The sequence below is a fragment of the Adiantum capillus-veneris genome, chromosome 24 (genome assembly GCF_014529385.1).
Source record: "Adiantum capillus-veneris isolate H3 chromosome 24, ASM1452938v2, whole genome shotgun sequence".
Lineage (NCBI taxonomy): Eukaryota > Viridiplantae > Streptophyta > Polypodiopsida > Polypodiales > Pteridaceae > Adiantum > Adiantum capillus-veneris.
Genome location: NC_140954.1, coordinates 51,932,171 through 51,946,160, shown reverse-complemented (window position 1 = coordinate 51,946,160; position 13,990 = coordinate 51,932,171). Strand labels below are relative to the sequence as shown.

The 13,990-nt window shown below is 39.9% G+C and overlaps 1 pseudogene; it reads left to right on the top strand.

Moving 5' to 3' along the window:
* Positions 1–235: 235 nt before the first annotated feature.
* LOC147426370 (uncharacterized) lies at positions 236–801 on the top strand (annotated as a pseudogene).
* Positions 802–13,990: the final 13,189 nt, after the last annotated feature.

The window sequence follows — 13,990 nt, the reverse complement described above, 5'->3', positions numbered from 1 at the left end:
GTCGAAGCATCCAATGCTTGTAGTGGCAATATCTACGAACATTAACGAGATGGTTTGGTTCTAGAACGCCAATGGTTATCTTCTTGAGGCCGTAAAAGCCGGGTTGTCTTCAAATGATGGTAAAAGTTTCAAAGCTTTTGGAGGTAATCGGTATCCGCCGGGAATGGGCAGCTAAGTTGCGAGTTAAGTTTTTTTTAAAGCTTGCCATGCTAAAAAAAAAAAAAACGTGCTGCAGTTCATGAAGAGAGGGCTGCCAGTTGCATGGAAGAAGGGTGCATGCAGTGGAGGGGAAGGCCAGGTCGTAGTTCCAAGAGGGGAGGGTGGCATGCAGGGGCATGTGCAGCAGGCGTGAGCACTGAAGAAGAGAGAGAGGGTCGTTTGTAGGAGGGGGCCCGAGTGCTGCAGAGGAGGAGGACCTCCATGAGGAACGGGACCAACTGGAGGGCCGGAGCTGGGGTATAGCGCATGAGGGGAGGTTGGAAAGGGAGGATTTGGTTAGGCTTAGCAGACAGGAGGGCACTACTCTCGGGGCTTGCAGTTGGTGGGAGGAACATAGGGTCTGCAGAGCTGAGGGATGGCCATGGGTATGAAGCAAGAAGGTGGCAAGGGAGACAGTTTGGAGGAGCATTCAAGGGCGTGAACAAGACAGTGGTAGGTGCTGCAAAGAAGAGAGAGAAGGGTTGCAGGCTTCAAGGGTTACACATCAAGGGAGTCAAGAGGCAAAAACAAGGAAGAAAAGGGCGGCCTGATGAGGTTCATAGAGCTACAGAAGGGGGCTATGTGACGTAGGAGGAAGGGGCCGCCAGGCTTGCGAAGGTCAGCATGCAGAGGAGTTTGCCATGGTTGAAAGCGGGTCACTCATGTAGAGGTCGCAACGGCATATAGCAACAGATTCTGAATTTCTTGATGAGGGTAAGGCCGTTGGGTAGAGAGCCGCCAACCGAGGGGGATAAGCTAGAAGGGATCATAAGCACAGGGTCTCAGAGGGGCTTGGAGAGCTACAAAAGGTACTGCAAGTCGAGAAGGATAGAGCAGCTAAGTGGACTGAAGTTTTGCCAAGCAAGAGAAGCCGTCGAGGACCAAGTACAAGGAGGATCAAGCAGCACGAAGCATCACGCTATGAAGTCATGGACTATTGAATTTGCCATCATTGTATTTGATCAAGTTATGTGATACATAGTTGGGTTGTGGTTTTTTGTCGAGTTTGCCGCCAATATTATCTTCCTCATGTTTTTTGCCGTATGCCTGTGGTAGCGGTGGCTCCGGGATTGTGTGTATGTGAGCAAAGAGGGAGGTAGAGAGATCGTGCGGGCAGCTTGTATGTGTGGTTGAGGCGTGTGTCGCCTCCCTGGGTGAGTGCATTTACAAATTGGGCAGTTGTATGCATCCATTGGTGTCGGGTTATGATGGTTTGTTGATGGGTTTCTTGTACTGAAGTGCTCATGTGTGAGTGTGTGTAGTTGTGACTGCTCGAAGGCGGTCTATATTGTGAGGGTCGGTATAAAGTGTGCGTGTGTGCGTGATTCTGTGTGGGTTATAGGGGTGCGGACTATTACCTTGGGCTATAGAGAGGCAGTGGATTGTGTACCGGGTGTTGTTCCCATTTCCCCCATCCCAATGTTGTTGTGTTGGGCGATGGCAATGAAAGAGAATGCAAAGTATTGTGCTACTTAAAAGTGTTCTTGTCCCATAATCAACACATTGTTTCATAGCATGGGTCCCATAAATTGCTACCATATTGATTTGCTACTTCAAACATCCACAAACTTCTAGTAGGCACTTATGAAATGGAGAAAACATGCAAAAATCAAATACCTAGTGTTGAGAAAAACTCAAGTTCTAAAGTGCTCATTGGGAGCACATTTGCTAAAAAAAACTCAGTTTCTAATGTACTCATTGGATCGGTCTTAAAATATATAACTATAGCACCTCGGTTCATCAACATGAATTTTTAATTTTATGAAAGTAAGAGGTTTACATTGACATAAGATGTTTTAAGAATCACCTTTGGAAAAAAGTCTACAAGTTTTGAAGGAATAAGGTCACTTATTTCATAAAAATAGAAGGTTTTATTCTAAGTGAATGCCGTGAGCTTAAGTAAATGCATTTTCTACCTATGTGTTTTGCAAATAAAATTTTCCAATACTTCTCTATATTTCTCTATTTTCATGGTCATTGTCTACTATCAAGAACATTGCTTTGCCTTTTGGTACGTTCTTAACAAAATGTCTGTAGAAGGAACTGTCTTGACCTTAAAATGAAGAAAGTTCTATAATTAAAGACATCACATAAACTCCACATGTTAACTAGTTTTGGTGATTCAATTTTTCCTCCTTCATGATTGTGTAAAATTTAATGGCACTCCTCGAGTCTTTAACCTAAAATTCAACAACACTTGCACACTCAAGTCCCTTGCTATTTACGTTGAAATTTCACCAAGAGTATAAGTTTATTGATTCCAAAGTTTGACACACTTTAAGAGTGTTTAAATACCGAAGTAGCTAAGAAGAAGCTAATTCTAGAATCTAATCAAAAGGGTGTAAAAAACACCAAGGATTTAGAGACTAAGGCACAAAGTAAATGAAGAAAATCAAGCATCAACAATTTCAAGAAGAAAAAAGGCTTCATGAGGCCACCCATAAGAGGTGTAACTATCACACCTTCTCAATAGAAGGATATTTCGTGACTTCAAGAATTGTCACATTTTTATCTATACACGGTTATCATTTAATGAATTTCAATAGAATATGTACAAACTAAAAAAAAAGGTTCTCTATCATTGCAAAAAACTCACAAGGGAGGGATTTAAATACCCCTAGAATGCATGGGGTATAGCAATTTAAGATATTGAAGTTTCCGTCGTATAGCATATTAAAGATGGGGTCTCTTAAAATGTGGGTGTTCCCAAACAAAATTGAATGATTAAGACCAGAGTGGGAATCTAAAGCAAGTCAATGTTGGCACAATTAGAGTTATCTTTGCATCACCAATTGTGTGCTAGAGAGAGAAGCTATGAAGGAATCCTACAACTTCTTAGATAGGTTCTTTGGCTATAAACAAGAGTGAAGTGTGATGCAACCATAGTTGCGTGTCTTTGTTTTAACCTACATCACAAGCATGTAGACCACTTGTAGGCTAAAGAAGTTATCTAATGTCATGTATATAGAATTTCACATTGCACATGCCAAAACCACACCTACTCAAAGCAAAACCAAATTAGCAGAAAGGCTTTTACTTAGAGGATTAATTTCATGACAAAGACTTTCTTGAATGTGACATGGTCAAATGTGCATCAAATCACCCCACCAGTAGCATTGCACTGTGTTGGAATGCCACTAAACAGTAGAATAGAAAATCTCGTAGTTGGCATGCATTTAAGAAAAACTTATTTTTATTCCATTTTTTACCCACATAGTATAAAGCTAAATCACTCCACAAATGGGATTTAATTCATCAAGGTATAAATGAAGTTGTACATGCCTACACTAATCGTTTTTGTTAATGTCTCATCCATCTTACAAGCAATTGACCATGTTAGCCGCAAGAAACAAAAGTGTAAGTACATATCTAGGCTTTAAAATATTTGTGCTTTCACTTGTGCAATGTGATTTTGTGAATTCAAGGTGATTTGTATCTTCAAGTTGTGTGAGTTATACTTGTTTGTGAAAGCGGTTTATTGTGTCTTTCATTGCCAAGTTCTTGTTCATTGTAAGAGGGAATGGTGTTGAGAGGTGCCCCGCCACAATCCTTAGATAATATGTGTGATATGGCAAATGTTAGAGCTCACTAAATATGGCTTTCGTTTTGAGCAAGCTCTGCAATAGCATTGTATCAAACAATCTCCATTTGCAAGTTGCAAACTAGGTATTACATAAAATTCCTTCCTCCCTCCCTTTTATCTGCATCATTCTTGGTCCACTTGTTGTGCATCTTTGTGTGAATCACTTGTCTGTGATTTTTTCTGCCTTTCTTAGTCATGAAAAACGTCTCTTGCGTCCTTATTCACATCCGTAACCTGGTTGTGCCCCTTTTCTTGTTTGGGTTTTGTTGTTGTTTTGTTATTTTCTTGTGTGCTTACGGTTGCTCCAACACCAATTGAACATCATGGGAGCCTTGAGGAGTGCTTAGTGCTTCTCTTGTTGCCCGCCCCAAACTGCCTTAATTTTTGTGCCCCCACTAAGAAGGGCTTTTGTGTAAGTTATTGTTTCATATTGCATGAATACTTATCCTTTAGCGTTCAAGTAGCCTTTAGCGTAATCAAATAGGTTGCATGAATCACAAATGATGGATTCATTCCTATTGCAAGGGTAAAGGTACACTTAATTGTTAGCACAAAGCTACAATTCCAACATGTAATTCATAGAATTTTAGGTCCTCATAGGCTAGTTGAAATAACGCATCAGTGAATCCTTTCAGCTAGGTGCAATATCAATTTAATGTTTATATATTTGTTCTATTGTAAGGATTAGGTCATGCATAGATCATGGATAATGGGCCAAAAAGATAGATTTATCCTTTTCATTTTACACCATAGATTAGTATAAACATTGTAATTAATATGAAGATCCAATTTTAACAACGTTAAGATTTTTAAAACTAAAAAATCCATGTAGATCCTCATCGTTCATATCGTGCCTCTAAAGAGGTATAACATCCACTTCCTATTACCCTACACATCCTCTGGTGTGTGCAAACTTCAGCAAATTTTCAATCATAAATTTGTAAACACATAATCACTGTCCCACAATAACCATACCATATAGCTAGAGAAAGTTTCAATCTACTGTTATTTGAGAACGATGGGATCCAAGTATTTACAAAAATGATCTAGATTGCGTTGATGTGCCTAACTATAAAGAGGGTTGCAAGAAAATTCAAGCTAAGCTTGAAGCTTTTGTAGATGAGTGCTGCCTCGAGAATGATCACAGGATATTATAGGTTAAAGATGATGAAGAAGTTTTCAGATCTTTCTATGCAAATGTTAGAATTGTGGATCATTTGCCTGGCTGAAGTTGATGACTTACAAGGTCTAAAAATGCATGACAATTTAAAGAGCTTGGACAATTCCAATGCTTGAGGGGGTGAAGTTGCATTACCAATGTTGCTACGTGTAATAGAATTCTACATCAGTTGAGCAAGTTGCATATGGAATATGGCAATATCCAAAGTTACTTGATGCTATAGGGGATTTGGTGATTTTGATGCTATATGGAATTTGATGTTTCTTGATATTATAGACGAACTAGTGCTATGCTTTGATCCAAGAGGATATCGTGGTGCTTATGATTTATGCCAATGTTCTGTATGCCATTTGTTTTGGGAGGAGATAGATATGAACATGTTCTGGGGTGGTTGATTTAAATGCCATATGATCTAGGTGGTGTTCATGATGGTTTATGGGTTAATGGATGCTTATGTTCTACGTACTAATGGAATTTTTTGGTGTTTTTCCTATGATCCTATAGGAGGGTATGCTCACATGAAGTTGCAGATTGGGAGATTGTAGATGGTATGCTTATAGTAGGGCAATGATTATGTGCTTACAAATTTATTCTTTAAAATTTTTTGAAGTTTGCATATACTAGAGGATGTGCAGGTTTAGAGGGATTGAATGTTGTACCTCTTTATAGGCACAAGATAAACCACAAGGATCTATGTGCATTTTTGGGTTTTGAAAATCTTAACGTTGTTGAAAATGGATCTTTCTATAAATTACAAAGTTTATACTAATCTGTGGTGTAAAATGAAAAGAATTTATCTCTATTTTTGGCCCATTAACCATGGTCTATGCATGAAATAATGCTTTAAATAGAACAAAGATATACACATCCAAATTGATATTGTACCTAGATAAAAGGACTCACTCATGCGTTATTTCAGTTAAGCACGAGGACCTAAATTCTATGAATTACACGTTGGAATTGTAGATTTGTGCTAAAAATTAAGTGCACCTTTTGCATTGTGCAATTAGAATGAAAGGGTCATCTGTGATTCATGCAACCTACTTGATTACGCTAAAGGCTACTTGAACGCTAAAGGATATGTATTCATGCAATATGAAACAATAAATTACACAAAGCCCTTCTTAGTGGGGCACCAAAATTGAGGCAATTCGGGGCGGGAAACAAGAGAATCACTAAGAACTCCTCAAGGCTCCCATGCTGCTCAATTGGGGATGGAGAAATCATAAGAACACAAGAAAACAACAAACCCAAATAAGAAAAGAGGCACCACCTAGCTATGGGTGCAAACTAGGATGCAAGAGAGTCTTTTCATGACCAAGAAAGGCACAACAAATCACACACAAGTGATTCACACAAAGATGCACAAAAAGTGGACCAAGAATGACGTAGAGAAAAGGTAGGGAGAAAGGAATGAAGTTTATGAAATACGTAGTTTGCAACTTGCAAATGGAGGTTGTTTGATACAATGCTATCGCAAATCTTTCTCAAAACTAAATCAATATTTAGTGAATTCTAACCATTTCCATATCACACATATTATGTTAGGGTTGTAGAGGGCACCTCTCAACACCATACCCTATTACAATGAGCAAGAACTTGGCAATGAAAGACACATTAAACTGCTTTCACAAAACAAGATTAATTTACACAAATTGAAGTTACAAATCACGTTGAATTCACAGAAACACATTGTACAAGTGAAATGATAAATATGCTAAAGCCAAAACATTTCTATGAAGCACCAAAACCTCAACTTGTTGATAGTAAAGAGCAAGTACAATAGTGGTTTGAGATATGATGTCATTGAATCATTATTTTACTATTTATTGTAGTAGCTGACATGTGGAAAAGGCTTGACTGATCTAGGCCTATGAAAACGGAAATCTATATTATGTACATTTCATTATTCAAGTGCTCTTTTATGAGCTTTGGCCATTTATAAAACTGGCCAGGCAGTTTGTACTCACATTGACCATTCAAAAAATCTATAGATCAAATATGTGCAAGAGTAAAATGGTCACTCTTGCACGGGGGGAGATTACACCCAGCGTCCGTCTTATTATTCTCTCCTCTCCTCTCTTCTCTCTCGCCATGCCGACATAGTACTGCACTCTAGGAGGTGCATTTGCACGTGCTCTTTCGCTTTCTCCCTCTATATTTCTGTATGTTCGTGTACGATTGATTATATGCTCACAGGAGGTATTTGAGGTATTTTGTTGGGATGTCGTGCTTCCGTTTGTAGCAGTGGTATCAGAGCTGTAGGAAACACTCTTGCATGTTGTGGAGAGAAACAAAGGAAGATGTAGGATCCAACTTATGGCTATGGAGATGGTTAACACATCCATTTATCAAAGCTAAGTGCACTCACGATATCATTATTGATGTACATATTTTTCCTTTATCATTTCTAGATAGGTTGCATCTTTTTATCAAGTTTCATGTTTGTGTACGATTTAGTAGTTCATATTTAGGCATAGTTATTTAAATCAAATCATTTTATTATGAGAATTTTCTATTCTTGATATGTTAGTAAGGATTTCAATAGTGAAATTGTGAGTGCGCGAATGTGGTGCATGTACAGAGAGTGAGAAGAAGAGAGAGAGAGAGAGAGAGAGTACACAGGATGTGGGTGGAGCTCCCAAATCTCACTATATGAGCACTATGTGAGAATGAGTGAGAGCTCCTTATTCTTTGTATGTATAAAGAATAAGGAATAAATGTGGACAGCCGGACGCTGGCCGGCGGACATGGGCTATCATAAAATATATCTAGCTTTACCAAATGATTTTCTCATATTAAAATTTTCATCTAATGTGGGAGAATAAACGGAAACAAGAGTTAGAATAGAGACATCTGCTTCTAGACCTATCTCAACACGAGACCAAAAGGAGAGATGGTTGCATCTCAATAGGGGTCCAAAAAGAGATGGTCTACCAAAGAGCAATGTGCAATAAGTGCTTCTAGAATTATCTCAGCAGGGGACCAAAAGGAGAGATGGTTGCATCTCAATACGGGTCCAAATGGAGGTAGTCTATCAAAGAGCAATGCGCATCTACTGAAGCTTAAAAGACCTTAGGGTTAGTTTCATTAAAGACCTCCAATAGTTAGAGTTAAAATTCCTTTGACCTTAGGCAAGCTAGGGCTGAGCATGAGGTGGGAACCCAACCCAAGCTTGAGGTTCTTGTCGTGCTTGATGACTAAGGTGCGTGCTTGATGACTAAGGTCCTTGAGATGATTGTCATGCTTGATGACTAAGGTACTTGAGGTGCTTGTCATACTTAATGAGGAAGATTCTTGAGAATCTTCCTATGCATGAGGAGTAAGGTGCTTGAGTCAACAAGAGACCCCACAAACTTAATGAGGAAGGTGCTTGAGAAGCTTCCCATGCATGAAGGGTAAGGTGCTTGAGTCAAAAAGAGACCCTACAAACTTAATGAGCAAGGTTCTTGAGAAGCTTCCTATGCATGGGGGGTAAGATTCTTGAGTCAAAAAGAGCCCCTACAAACTTAATGAGGAAGGTTCTTGAGAAGCTTCTTATGCATGAAAGTCCCAAATTTAGAAGAATCTTTGACTGAACCTTCCACTCACCCAAAGGGCACCCCTTTTCTCAAAGGGTACATGGGACACTTGTCAGACTCTCCCTATGCTTAACCACATGGTGTGCTTGAATGCTATTGGTTGGGCTAAAGAGGGATCCAATGAGCTTCTAGTTCCACCCAAAAAATATCTAGATATTTTCAAGCTCTCTCTCTCTAAGGGGTAAGGAGGACACTTTTCCAAAGACTACCCATGTACTTGAATGCATGCTGCATGTGATTGGCTAGGGGGGAAGAGGTATCCAATGACCTTGAAACATGTGTAAAAGCTACAGCTCGCCCCAAGCAAGCAAGGGGGGTTTTGGGGGGATATACACCACATACATACTCATTTTGTGGATTCATTCTCACTTGGTGAAAGTTGAGGAACTCCACCTCCTTCTCCAAGATTGTGAGAAGTGAGAGTCTACACCAACCTTCTTGGCTATGGAATTCAAATCCAGCCAAGATCCATCCTTCAATGATTAAGCTTGTCATCTTCTCCATTTTCATTACTATGGTATTATGTATGCTAGCAAGAAGAGTGATAAGAAGTGAGGAACGATTTCTTTCTCCTATGGAATGTTTCTTCTTCCTCTTCCCTATCCTCATTCTCCGCTAGGTCTCTCCACCTTCGAAGGTGTTTGAGGCCTTGGGATTGAGGATTGGGATAGTTAATGCTTTCTACAAATTTTATGTTATGTTTGTGATGCATGAAGCTTTCCATCTTCATTGAATCACCTAGGTCACAAGGAACACAAAGATTGTATTGTACCAAGTCTCTCTTGATGGGAGAAACTATAATACAAATGCCTATTTGAGGGGGAATGGCTCCATATGAATCAGGTCCTCAACTATTGTCATGTTCTCTAAACTCTCTCTCTCTCTCTTGAAAAAGTTTTGTTCATGCCAATTTAACTAAGTACCATGTTTATGTTTCTACCATCAATTAAATTCACCGCTATGCTCACAAAGTAATCTCACAAAGTGCTTCACCTAATTTCCTAATTTCGCTACTCTCAAAGTTCATAGGCCATTTCCATTACATTGCTATCATAACATTTGGTTTCTCTTTTCTTGCTTAAGAAGAGAGGTCCTTAAGTATCCTATTAATGGTTGAATTTGTTAATTATATTAGGGTAAGTGGGACTGGGATCTATTATTGGTTTTGTTGAGCCCACTATGTGGGTTATGGTGCACACCTTGGGAGCTTTGGTCTTAATAATGGAGTCTTTTTAGACTTTCCTATTGCTTTACCATTATTGAGCCATAAGAAGTCCGAAAGGAGCTATCCCTCCGCAACTTCGCTATGTTAGACTCACTCCACTACTCTCTATAATTAACCAATTCGAGCCGTGTGTGTAGATACTTAAGTGCCTATTTTCAAAGTCTAAGACGAGTAGAAACTAAGGTTTTGAATTTCCAAAGCATACACTAAGTAAACACATAAGTTTAATTAACATGGCTGACAATAACTATGAGAGTAGAATGAACATTGATAACTTTGATTTTTCACATGAAGTTTCTAATGATGATTCCCCCATGTTTGTTAATTATCTTGTTCCTAGGTTGCAACAAGCTATGGGCAACCCCGCTTTGGAAGACGAAGTTACTCAACAACTTCATGCTTATGGGACCTCCTTTCCTCTCAAAGAGGAGAGAGAGATTAGGAGGACTCTTGATGAGACCCCCAAAAGAAGACTCTCTCCGTACGAGAGGAGGAATCCACAGAACAAGAAAATAAATGATTTCTAAGTTCCTTCGAAGATGTGGCTCCACAAAGACGGAGGACTAAATGATCGCCAACTCCTCCCAAGAGGAAACAGTTAACCCATAGTCCTTCTCCTCATCACTTCAAAAAGGGAAGAGAGGAAACAAAGGAAGAAAAGGACAAGAAACAGGTGTACAATATAATGATTTGAGGTTTGCATATTTGAATTTAGGTGGTATAATGATATCTTTTTGTGGTAAACTTGAATTTAAAATCAATTTCGCGTGGAATATTTTAAATTTAAGTGGTAAAATTTAAATTTTTATAAAAAGGTTTGAATTTTAAAATTTGGGCGGGATATTTTAAAATTTAGGCGGGATATTTAAAATTTGGGAGGGATATTTTAAATTTAGGCAATTAGATTTTGAATTTTAAATTTAGGCGGGAAGGTTTTGAATTTATAGCGAGATCTCCCTTACATAAGAGAGTATAGGTTGGACAAGTGGTGCACCTTAAAGCTACAGCATCCATGCTACTGGACATGATAGGTAGGGAATCTAGTTGAATATTGTATGTATAATATATATGTAATAGATCTAGCTTGGACAAGTGGTGGACCTTGGAGCAAAACCCCATGTAAAACATATCATGCACATTCCAAGTGGTGAGAAAAAATATCATTTAAGATATAGCCTTATAGGTTGGACAACTGGTGGACCTTAACACCAAGATATTCTTAATGTAATGACATAGAGTGGAAAACTGCATGCTGAATCTTGAGACCAAACCATGCTACTAGTGATAATAGCTTGGATAAGTGGTGGACCTTGAAAGTAATCCCCCATCTACGAAATATCGTGGGTTTAAGGTATTTTGATGGAGCCTAGCATCTTGGAGACATGGTGCAGCTTGCTTCTCTTCATGTTTTATTGGAGCCTATCTTGGACAAATGGTGGAGCATCCTTCTCTCCATGTTTCAATGGAGCCTAGCTTGGACAAGTGGTGGACCTTAACACCCAAATATTCTTAATATAATGACATAGAGTGAAAAAGTGGTGAATCTTGAGACAAAACCACTCATGCTACTAGTGATAATAGCTTGGACAACTGGTGGACCTTGAACGTAAACCCCCCATGTTTCAATAGACTTAGCTTCGACAAATGGTGGAGCATCGTTCTCTCCATGTTTCAATGGAGCCTAGCTTGGACAAGTGGTGGACGTTTGTTTCTCTCTATGTTTCAATAGAGTTAGCTTGGACAAGTGGTGGACCTTGGAACCAAACCCCCATGTAAAACCTATCATGGTCATTCCAAGTGGTGAGAAAGAATAACCGTAATGATATATCCTTATAGGTTGGACAAGTGGTGGACCTTAACACCCAGATATTCTTAATATAATGGCATAGAGTGGAAAAGTGGTGAATCTTGAGACCAAACCACTCAAGCTACTACCAATAATAGCTTGGACAAGTGTTGGACCTTGAATGTAAACCCCTCATCTACGACATATCGTGGGTTTCATGTTTTTCGATGGAGCCTAGCATCTTGGAGACATGGTGCAACTTGCTTCTCGTCATGTTTCAATGGAGCCTATCTTGGACAAATGGTGGAGCATCTTTCTTTCCATGTTTCAATGGAACCTAGCTTGGACAAGTGGTGGACCTTTGCTTCTCTCTCTGTTTCAATAGATTTAGCTTGGACAAGTGGCGGACCTTGGAACCAAATCCCCATGTAAAACCTATCATGGTCACTCCAAGTGGTAAGAGAGAATAACCTTAAGATATAGACTTATAGGTTGGACAAGTGGTGGACCTTAACACCTACATATTCTTAATATAATGACGTAGAGTGGAAAAGTGGTGAATCTTGAGACCAAACCACTCATGCTACTAGCGATAATAGCTTGGACAAGTGGTGGTACTTGAATGTATACCCCCCATGTACATAATATCGTGGGTTTAAGGTATTTCGATGAAGCCTAGCATCTTGGAGACATGGTGCAGCTTGCTTCTCTTCATGTTTCAATGGAGTCTATCTTGGACAAATCGTGGAGCATCCTTCTCTCCATGTTTCAATGGACCCTAGCTTGGACAAGTGGTGGACCTTTGCTAATCTCTATGATTCAATAGAGTTAGCTTGGACAAGTGGTGGACCTTGGAACCAAACCCCCATGTAAAACCTATCATGGTTAGTCCAAGTGGTGAGAAAGAATAACCTTTAAGATATACCCTTATAGGTTGGACAAGTGGTGGACCTTAATACCCAACTATTCTTAATATAATGACATAGAGTGAAAAAGTGGTGAATCTGGAGATAAAACCACTCATGCTACTAGCGATAATAGCTTGGATAAGTGGTGGACCTTGAAGGTAAACCCCCCATGTTTCGATAGACTTAGCTTCGACAAATGGTGGAGCATCGTTCTCTCCATCTTTCAATGGAGCCTAGCTTGGACAAGTGGTCGACCTTTGTTTCTCTCTATGTTTCAATAGAGTTAGCTTGGACAAGTGGTGAAACTTGGAACCAAAACCCCATGTAAAACCTATCATGGTCACTCCAAGTGGAAAGAAAGAATAACCTTTAAGATGTAGCCTTATAGGTTGGACAAGTGGTGGCCCTTCACACCCACATATTCTTAATAAAAGTGGTGAATCTTAAAACCAAACCACTCAGGCTACTAGCAATAATAGCCTAGACAAGTGGTGGACGTTGAATGTAAACCCCTCATCTATGAAATATCGTGGGTTTAATGTATTTCGATGGAGCGTAGCATCTTGGAGACATGGTGCACCTTGCTTCTCGTCATGTTTCAATGGAGCCTATCTTGGACAAATGGTGGAGCATCCTTCTCTCCATGTTTCAATGGACCCTAGCTTGGACAAGTGGTGGACCTTTGTTTCTCTCTATGTTTCAATAGAGTTAGCTTGGACAAGTGGTGTACCTTGGAACCAAACCCCCATGTAAAACCTATCATGGTCACTCCAAGTGGTAAGAAAGAATAACGTTTAAGATGTAGCCTTATAGGTTGGACAAGTGGTGGACCTTAGCACCCACATATTCTTAATAAAAGTGGTGAATCTTGAGACCAAACCACTTAGGCTACTAGCAATAATAGGTTGGACAAGTGGTGGACCTTTAATGTAAACCCCCCATCTACGAAATATGGTGGGTTTAAGGTATTTAGATGGAGTCTAGAATCTTGGAGACATGGTGCACCTTGCTTCTCTTCATGTTTCAAAGGAGCCTATCTTGGACAAATGGTGGAGCATCCTTCTCTCCATGTTTCAATGGACCCTAGCTTGGACAAGTGGTGGACCTAAGTTACCTTCTTCTCAGTGTCCCTAACTCACAGAAAACTTGATCTCTCTCTCCCCTTTTTCCTGGTGGAGTGTAAGCTCTTGTTACCTTGATCTCTGAGATCTAGTTTCCTAATCCATGTCAAACCGCCTCCGATCTGACGCCGCCAAGCACCAAACTCCGTTGCCACCGAGAGATCGCCGACACCGCCTACCCGTAGCTCTGATACCAATTGTGAGTATGCGAATGTGGTGCGTGTGCGGAGTGAGAAGAGAAGAAGAGAGAGAGAGAGAGAGAGAGAGAGAGAGAGAGAGAGAGAGAGAGAGAGAGAGAGAGAGAGAGAGAGAGAGAGAGAGAGAGAGAGAGAGAGAGAGAGAGAGAGAGAGAGAGAGAGAGAGAGTACACATGATGTGGGTGGAGCTCCCAAATCTCACTATGTGAGA